This window comes from Labrus mixtus, chromosome 6 (genome assembly GCF_963584025.1).
Source record: "Labrus mixtus chromosome 6, fLabMix1.1, whole genome shotgun sequence".
NCBI classification, from domain to species: domain Eukaryota; kingdom Metazoa; phylum Chordata; class Actinopteri; order Labriformes; family Labridae; genus Labrus; species Labrus mixtus.
This window is the reverse complement of record NC_083617.1, coordinates 8177052-8186657: the sequence shown is the minus strand read 5'-3', so window position 1 is coordinate 8186657 and position 9606 is coordinate 8177052. Positions and strand designations below refer to the sequence as shown.

Sequence of the window (9606 nt, the reverse complement as noted above, 5' to 3'; positions counted from 1 at the left end):
AGAAAGATGCTGGGTAAAAGGTTGAGCTTCTGATCTTTTCAGCTTTAGCTTGTTCTGGTATAAACACAATTCTATTAAAGTAGCTCTGTCTTATAAGTGGGGTTAATGTCATTACAATTTAAAGACAGATGTCCCCTTTTATCCATCTGAAAGACATGTGCTGCAGGAATCCCATCGATTGTTGATCAAAGTTTGACCCCTGATGGCTGATTTTCTGAGAAGCTAAAACACAACATCCCACTCCAGCTGATACCTGACCATACTTTTTGCACCATGGAAAATCTGTAAACTTGGCTGTCCATATTCCTACAGTCCATCTCTGTGTGACAATAGCTGTGAAAGAGCCCAGTCAGCATCTGTTCGTGGCTCCTGAAAGCAGCTTTTAGACTCGTCCTGGCAGCCGGGCGATGTGGCAGCACTGACCCCTGCACCGGGACAGACTGGCCAAAATCAATAGCTCTATCGTTTCACTTATCAGACTGTTACAAGCAGACTGATTACCTCATTGGCTGCCTGTGTAGAGAGAGGCGAGGCGGTGGAGAGAAAGAAGGGGTGAGATCAGAGGATACAAAAATGTAATTATAAAAGGAAAGGAGCATTTACATTTTGTTTAGAGAGAAGTGTTAACACTCTCTGTGTACGAATCAAAGATAGCATCTTTCTCTTGGTCTGTATGTAGGATGTGCAATACAGAAGAGTTCATTGCTCAATTCTTTTTCCTGAAGACGGATAAGCTCAGAGATTTGTTTTGATAGACTCTCCCCCAGCCAATAAACTAGGAAAACACATTTCAAGCTAATTTAGGGTATTACGAGCGAAATCAATATATTACAAAGCTCTACTGCCTTGTTACCTCATTCTCTTTTAAAACATTTTTTTTTAACTTTTTCCCACTTTTCATGAGTTGCAATGGAGTAGTTGTTTGTTCTCTTCACTTTTTAACTTTAACAGCCTATGGGTAAGGTTGTGAACTCTTAAGGCTTGTGTGTCTTTTAGACGGGGGTGGGGGTTGTTTTGAGCTTTCTGTGACAGGTGACAGAAGAGGAGATGACACGAGTGAGGAGAAAGAATGATGAGAAAGATGTAACACCAACGTCTTTTTTTTCTTCGGAGATGAACTTCAGACCGGTGTTTCTAGTTACCCTGCCGTAACCTCAGCAGCCTTGAATACTCATTGGCTATCATTAATATTTTAAATGTTAACTGGACTGCACTTGTACAACGAGCTTCTCTTTTTCCGACCACTCAAGGCAACTTTTAAACTACATGTCACATTCATTCTCTCACACACACATTGACACATTAACAATGTGTCCCTCAAGGCCATTAATCAGCTGAGCATTACACACATTCATACACAGCAGGCTACAGCTCTGATGGCATTTTGGGGTTGAAGTGTCCTGTCCAAGAATACTTTAACATGTACACAAGAGGAGCTGGGGATCGAGCCATCGACCCTTTGCACCTGTGTGCCCACCACCACAATGAAAACTGGTTTAGCCTCAGGACCCACCACCAACTCCTCCATTAAAAAAATCACAACCCCCACATTTCTGGATTTTTTTTTGTTTGTTTTTTAACCAATCAGAATTATTTTATAAAGAATTGTGCATTTTGTTCTTCAGGCGGTACAAAACATGTGACAGAACAAAGAAACAGAACAAAACAAACACGTTTAAAAAGCGCTCCATCGTCTTCTTGACACCATTTTTTTTCCAGGCACCGACTACTAAAAACTGTTTCTGCAACACATTTTTGGGACCCAGCAGTTGAGAACCACTAAGTCATAAATCAACCGATATTTTCTTTGAAGTGAATTTAATCATATTGTTTAGGGCTAATACCTGAAATGTATTTGCTTATTAAAACTTCTCCAGTAGCATCATTTTCGACTGCAGCAGGCCGCTGTTTTCAGATATAACAACAAGAGTAGGTTAAGATAAATACAGTAATAAATATGATATCTATTCATATATATTTTCAGATTGCGAGAAACATGAATCTTAATTAATGATAATGTTACTCCATCACTGCTAACTAGTCTGTCTGCTAACATGTCGGCATCATTGTGAGGATATGACAATGATTTGTTTAAAACTTGTTATTGCTGCCCCCTAGTGGTCATTAGCATCAGAATCTGCAACCTCAATAAGACGCATCAAAACCAAGTCCAATTTTGAGGCAACAGGTAAACATTATCTCTCTGTTTTATTCCCTCAGGTCGGAGGAGGAGGTCAGAGTGGAGTGAGATCCTGGGATGAGAACTCTCTGCCTTTTCCATTCTACCCCCAGACCTCCAGGAGGGGAACACTGGTCGGCACTCTGAGGTAAAAATAAAAAATAAAAAAAATGCCCTCTGCAGACAAAACCCTTCTCTGACAACGCTGACCTTCAATATTTGCTGACTCAGGCATTCCCCCCCTCCACTCCTCCTACTCCTCTTGTCCTCTCTCTCTTTCTCTCCCGCCCTATCAGTGTTATTCTTTCTCTCTCCTGTCTTTCAGGGAGTCTGGGGACGTTGATCAATGGTCTGACTATTTGGTGGTGTGGGCTCAGTTTGGAGTGACCCGCTGTGGTCACTTTGTCACACACAGACACGCACACACATTTATGGAAATGGGGGGTCTTGGCCTCCCTCTTTGAAGTGTCCATTTAGGGATTTGTTTTGGAGATGGATGGCAGTTGGAGTGTGCGACAGAGGGGAGAGGAGGGCGGAGATCGGGGGTCAAAGGGGTCAGGAATTTGAGGATAAATCTGTGATGTGCCATAAGGCTGCCCGGGAAGGAGTGTTTCTTTATTTCTGTTGCAAATTTAAATGTTCTCAACACTCCAGTCCTTAAAATAATATATTGTGTTACTTCCTTTACAGCCTTTATAAAAATGGCTTTTCATTGTTAAATTGCATTTATAATATCAAAGTTAATATTTTCATTAAAGCTCCTGTAAGGAACTTTTGAGCGATGTTGCTTTTGGCGACCACTTTGGACAAAACACAGTCTTTGTCGCAGTGGCTGTGGGTTCAAATCTGACCTCGGCCCTTTCCTGCATGTCATCCTTCCCTCTCTCCCCTCCCAACATTTCCTGTCTCTCTTCAGCTTTCCTTCCCAATGAAGGTAAAATAGCCCAAAGAATGGATTTCGCTATATGGATAATTTTTTCAACAGTGTTGGTGTGGCATTTCACATTTTGATCAACATCTGCCTGACTCCACACATGAGACACTTCTGTGGTTCTCAAGTCTAGAAATGCAATGCTTAATGACTGTTTTTCTTTTGCGTTGGAAAATAAATCATCAATGGCTGGAACTGAATTCCAGAAGCCACAAATAGAAAACCGCTCTAACACTTAACACCCGCAGTTGTCAGTTCTCAGCCCAAGGAGGAAGCTGATACTGAAATTCAATAGTTCCCTGTAATGTACTTTTCTTATAATTGGTCTGCAGAAATAATTGTGTACTAGTTGTTGTAATTAATACCAAAGCTTGCATGCCAAACACAAACTCAGTATAAAAGTTTGCAGAAACATAAATGAGAATATTTCTGTTTTGTATCAAAACTTGTTTCTGGCGCTTTTGATGTCTATTATTATCTTAATAACACATAAAGGAGGCTGTGGTGGGTTTGGGGTTTTCTTGGGGTTTAAACTCAGATGTGTTTCTTTTTCTTTTTTTGGCCTTGAGCATCCACAGTACCCTGGCATTACCCTTATCGTTTCTATCAGCTCAGTCCTCACAGTAAAGTGCAGTGCTTTGTAAGTTATATGTGGTGATAATAATATGTGGTCAACACAGCAGCAGCTGTCTTCCGCTCTTCTTTCCGTCGTCTCCATTTCAGATCCACTGATGTCTCCTCTGTTCCGTCTTTCCTCTAGTCCAGCTCCACCTGTCCCAGCCCAGCTGTCCCCTTCCTTCATGAGCCGGCCCACTCATTAGCTGTCCCACATTGATACCCCGCGCCTGCATAGGCAAGGTCACTTTCAAAATACAAAAGACTCCGTCTCATCAGTGTTGCTGTCAGCAAGAAGAGGTTTAAATAGCTCCAGCACACTGCAGTTTATTTCACACACTCGGTCAGATATTTGCTAAAATGTGCATGCAAGGCGATCAAAGCAGAATTAAAAGCACCTAACACCGCAACATTTCTACCTGCTGTGTTGACAGGAAAGATTACAGCGTCTAAGGCGTCCTTGTTGTAGAAATTAGGGCTGCAAAATAAATTGAAATTAGATCTTTATTGCTATGTGTGCTATCAATCAATCAATCAAACTTTATTTGTATAGCACTTTTCATACACTTATAATGTAGCACAAAGTACTTTATATAAAAACAGCATGCTTGGTTTGGAGGTATTGGCATAATGGCCATGCTCTTACACTTGTTTTATGTACTCAGGTGAAGCTTAGCTACCTATTAGCTACCTTCAAATCAATTGGTGCCAATTTAGTGATGGAAAAAAATAATTGTATTTAATCAGGCCTGGTTGAAGTTGTGAATAGCATAAAGCAACAGGAACAGCATGTTTATCCCTCAGGAGTTGCTAAAGACCAAAGATGAAGTCAAAGGAGCAGGATTTGTTTTCAAATCATCAGACGGCCAAATCACAAATCCAGTTGACTCCACACTCCACACTTTCGGGAGATTCATGGCTTTCAGGCCCTAATATTTACAGAAAACTGCCTTTCACTTTGCACCTCACAGCAGGTGATAATCTTTGTTGGATGCTGTCTCAAACCTTGAAATACTCTTCGGTTTAGGTACGGGGAGGCTGGGTGCCGCATACAGGAGGAGGAATCTTATTTAACGTGACTAAGGAAATACAAAGACAACATGTATGAGGACGTTTCTACATTTTACAAAAATAAACATAACCCTGGCAACATTGGCTAGCAGCAAAAACTATAAAACCACAAAACTCCACTCAGTGTGAACGTCGTTATTGACGAGGGCTAGCAGAAAAATGTCTGCCTTAGTTGGAGGACATGAGTCGGCCTTTTGTGTTCAAACATGCATCCCGTGCAGATAATGTCGAAACATTTTCAGGAGTGCAGCGCATGTGTGAAAGAGGCTAATGTGGCTCCTTATATGCTTCATTTAGAGGCTATAAAAACTTTATTGATTGACATCATGTGGATTTTGTGTTTACAGCCAATCCACTGCCCCCTAGTGGCCATAAATGAGCGTTTTATTTCCTATTGAGAATTCTGTTAAGTAATAGAGATATTTCAATGTATTAGATAAATAATAAGAACAAAAAAATTATATAAAAATTAAAGCGAGTTAAATTAAACATGTTTGCTTTCACATGTAATGTCACATTCGGCCTCCTCGTCTGTTCTGACTCATAAAGGTTAAACATGTAACACTGAAGGAATGCACTCAGTTTGTGAGTTATTATTACCTTTTTTGAGGTTATGATAGAAACATCTGCTGACTCACACACACGCTTACTCACTGTCACACACACAAAGTAAAAGAAAAAAAGACTGAAAAGCTTTCTGGTGTTGTGTTTCCAGCATGGAGAGGCGGGCTGTGTTAATGGCAGTAAAGTGCCAAGTCAGAGAGCAGAAGTGAACTCTCTTCTCACTTGTTGTTCGGCCGTGGGACTCAAAGGGAGCTACAGGGGAAGTTCCAGTAAAGAGAGGGAGAGAGAGAGAAAGAGGAGAAACACACACACACACACACACACACACACACACACACACACACACACACACACACACACACACACACACACACACACACACAAACACAGTATTCTTCTCCAGCATTACTAAGCCCTCCTACTGGTTTTCCATGGAAGCATACAACAATATACCAAGAGTTGTTAGTGTTGTGTGCCAAAAAGCAGAGCAAAAAAACAACTGATAAATTAATGAATGACAAACGTATGGACAAATTAAAATTAAATTATAATCAAGTTATCAATTCACTGGTCAGGGAGATTAATCCCAGATTCTTGCATATCTTAACATCCTCTCATTGGAAGAAGCAAGTAAGCTTATATGCAGTAGGGTCAACATGTGAACACTCTTAGTAAAGTGTGTTATGCTAATGTGCTAATAGCACTCAAGATAAAGGAAAGGTTGATGTGAATGCCGTTGTATTTGCAGGTAGACGGAGACAAGCTTAAACTAAATCTCATATTCAGCCTTTGAGTCGCCACTTAGTAAAAATGTGTGGATCACAAAAGTAATCAGGATTTGATATCTAGATACCAAGGATTCGTTTACAAAAGGGTATTAAAGTTATTTTAATATTTGTTGAGTGATTTCAGTCTGGAATGTGCAGAAGTTTGTAGTTTCAGAGCTACATTTTGCACGACTAAAAAGGGCTTTATAGTTTGGTGTCTTAAGCGTCTCACAGTGATGAGTTTCTGTACTCAGTGATATTTTTTTATGTTATTCAAAAAGGTAAGTGTCTGTGGGATTTTGTCTATATCCCCTGGGCAAGAAAGACAAAACATCACCTTGGGCTCTTGGATCTAAAGCGGAGCGCTGATGGGTTACTAGAGAAAGAAAAAGTAGGAGTGAAAAACATTATTTTAACTTCCTCATGCTAGAAATGTTCAAGCATACTGAGAAGAAAACCTAAATCTCTTTGTATGAGTCTTGACAGAAAAATGTCCACACTGAGGCTTTAATGTATGAAGAGAGGGTGACAGTAGAAGTTGCCTCATCTGAGGAGTTCACATAACCAAACGATTGACAATCACTACAGCAGATTGAACAAATAATCAATGCTGCTGCCTTTGTATACCTCCAGTACTCCATCTCACTGCACCACTTGTTTTCACTTAATCACCTCTGAACAGCTTCATCACATCACTCATAATACAAGAGAAACGCTTTCCAAAGTGCTGTGCTTTGACCTTCTCTTCATTCACTCCCTGCATTGTTACCTGCTCCCCTTCATGTGCACAGGAACGCATGTGGAGTGTGCAAAGAGCAGCAGAAACACGTTATGTAACGTACCCCGTCTGAACGAACCGACTCCCCTTTCTCTGAGGCGACTACAGCTCTTCATGTAGTCCTTGTTGTTTGATAATTGCATAATGTAGAGTAACTGTAGTGTTATTAAGCCTGGGGACAAATGCTTCAATTTGGGAGTAAGAGGAGGTGTTCCCCAGATGAATGTGGGCCGTTCTGCTTTTACAAACACCCCCAAAACAGAAACATGGGGGGGGGGAAAGATGTTGAAACTGGTGCAGGATTGTGTTGATGCGGAGAATATGGGTGAAAAAGAAGGGGATGGATGAAGCTCTGGCTAAAGAGAGAAGGGGGAGGAGAGGAGAGTAGTGTGTGTTAAAAGAGGGAAACTAGAAGCAGGGGGGCTGGTAGACAAAAGTGAGATAGGGGAGGGAGGAATGAGGAGAAGGAGGAGGAGGGGGAGGCGGTGCTAAGGCAGACAGCAGGGAAGGAAAACTGAGAGGAGGAACAGTGGAGTGAAGTGAGAAGAGAGAGGAGGAGAGGAGGAAAATAAGGGGGCTTCCATTTGAAAGAGTCGGGATATGAAGTCCTGTTGTGATTTGTTAACAGCAGGACGGTGGACTTTTGCGAGGACGAGGTAGATGACTGGAATAAAGGAGAGACAGGAGACAGGACTGGAGTGATTTTTTTTTTACTTCTTTTTTTTTTTTTTTTTTCCAAGAGAGACGGAGACAAGTAAAGGCAGCGATGCAGGGCTCTCACTGGGGTGAGTGTGCTGTGTGTGTGTGTGTGTGTGTGTGTGTGTGTGTGTGTGTGTGTGCTTGTGTCTGCAGAAGCGTGTGTGTGAAATACGAGTGTATGTCTTAAAACTTGGGCTCTCTTTGCGCTGCTCCCTATCCCAGGTTGGCTCCGTTTGCATGAATTTGCTTGGGGGGGGGGGAACTTTGTATTCATGAGCACCTTGAGTCAGCGGGAAGCCACTTAAAAGGGTGTCAGCTGCGGAAATGCCAATAATGGAAGGTGTGTAGCGGAAAGAGTTGAAGACAAAAGTAGCTTGGCGGGCCTACTCTCGTGGAAACACAGATTTTTACAGGGCTGGAATCTAGTTTAGCAATGAAAAAAAGTTGTGGTTAATATGTGGTTGAAATGAGATTTGAATGGTACAATAGAGACAAAGGAGAGTAACATGGTTCAGACTGAGCTTACTAGCTTTGACATAAAGTTAGTTTTCATGTTTCTGCTCCATATGACCCTTGAGACGTTCGGGCTGCACTAACACTCAACACTATGGACTTTGGGAGGTGGGCTGATGAGTTTTTTTGGTGGTGTGTGTGGGAGCACAGATTTTTCTAATCCTGATCCTGGGTAATCTGCTCATTCCAGTCTATTGATTTGAAATTCCAGCCTTTAGAAAAGCTGTCCTATCCTTTGGACAGTTGGCCTGGAGGAGAAAGAAGAAGAAGAAGAAGAAGAAGAAGAAGCAGGAGGAGGAGGAGGAGGGTGTTATTCAATCCGTCTGCCCACTGACTCTGAAGATAAGAAAGAGCATGAGGCAGCAGATATATTTCCAGCAGATCATTAGGCTGCGTCTTCAAAGTTTGACCCTTACATGTTTTTACACAGAAAAGTCAAAGAGAATCTTTGTGTTACTTTTGATGATTGAGCATTTTTGGAGAAACATGCTGCTGCGTGGCCACATACTGTAGTTTGTTATGTGTCAGCAGATACATGTTTGGTCAGAGCGGTTAGAGGCCTGGACACTCTTTGTAGTATCTGTCTGTCTGAGGGTGTCATGTTGAGGTTTCGTTTGAACGCATGTTGGATGGAAGACTGTAATTACCCAGTCTGGCTTTTGGCAGAGCTAGAAGGAGTGACGTTTGACTCCATAAACATTGTGGCTGTAAACGGGCAGGTGTCAAGACGCAAATGTTGACGTACAGTTAAACCTCGAGTTTTGTGGAGGAGGGGAGTTGGAGAGGGGGTAAAGACGTGGAGAAGATGGGTTACCTCATTGCACTTAACAAAACAAATGAGGTAGATGTGAGTCACGTGTTTCAGCAGATACGTACGTAACCCTTTCCAGCCACGTTGACTCATGCTTAATGTGTCTCTACGGTGTGTTTAAGTACAGCGATAAAGATTGTGAAGTAGCTCCAAATAAAAGGCAATGAGACCTTTAATTGCTATTTCGCCTTTGGTCTTCCTGATTTTTGTCATTCTATCCAAGTGTAGATTTGATACCGCTCTTAGATTTGTGAAGCTTATCATCCAACAAATCACTTCCTCAATCCCAAATATTTCAAACTCTATTAGGTTATCTTCTGTGCCCTTTTTTTCCACTGAAGGCTTATGAGCTGGGGACATGTACTCACTAAGTCAAATGTGGACCATCCTAACATGCACACAAACTTTGGATAAGCTTTCAAATAACAGCAAAATGTCATCTTTAAAGGAGGTCCAATTGCTACAAAATGATGGAATTTGCCCTGCTTGGAGATTTTTCTAACAATAATCACATGAAAGTATCAACTTGGAGAATTTTTGATAACTTGAGAACATTGTGAACAGGTAGTGTGAGCTGCATTGTGTAGAAAACTTGTCTTTTTTTTCCAAGATACAGTTTTGGATAGGACAGCTGAAGAGAGACAGGAAATGTTGGGAAGAGAGACTGAGAGATGACAT

The 9606-nt window shown here is 41.5% G+C and overlaps 1 protein-coding gene across 2 annotated transcripts in view; it reads left to right on the top strand.

The window, feature by feature from the left end:
• Nucleotides 1–9606, top strand: part of lzts2a (leucine zipper, putative tumor suppressor 2a) — a 47627-nt gene that overhangs the window by 19342 nt on the left and 18679 nt on the right. The window contains exon 2 of one of the 2 annotated variants that reach the window (XM_061039816.1): nt 2221–2327. The gene's annotated coding sequence lies outside the window, so the exon portion shown is untranslated. Of the gene's footprint in view, nt 1–2220; nt 2328–5955; nt 7691–9606 lie in introns of those variants that run through there. The other variant, XM_061039817.1, reaches the window with a different exon arrangement.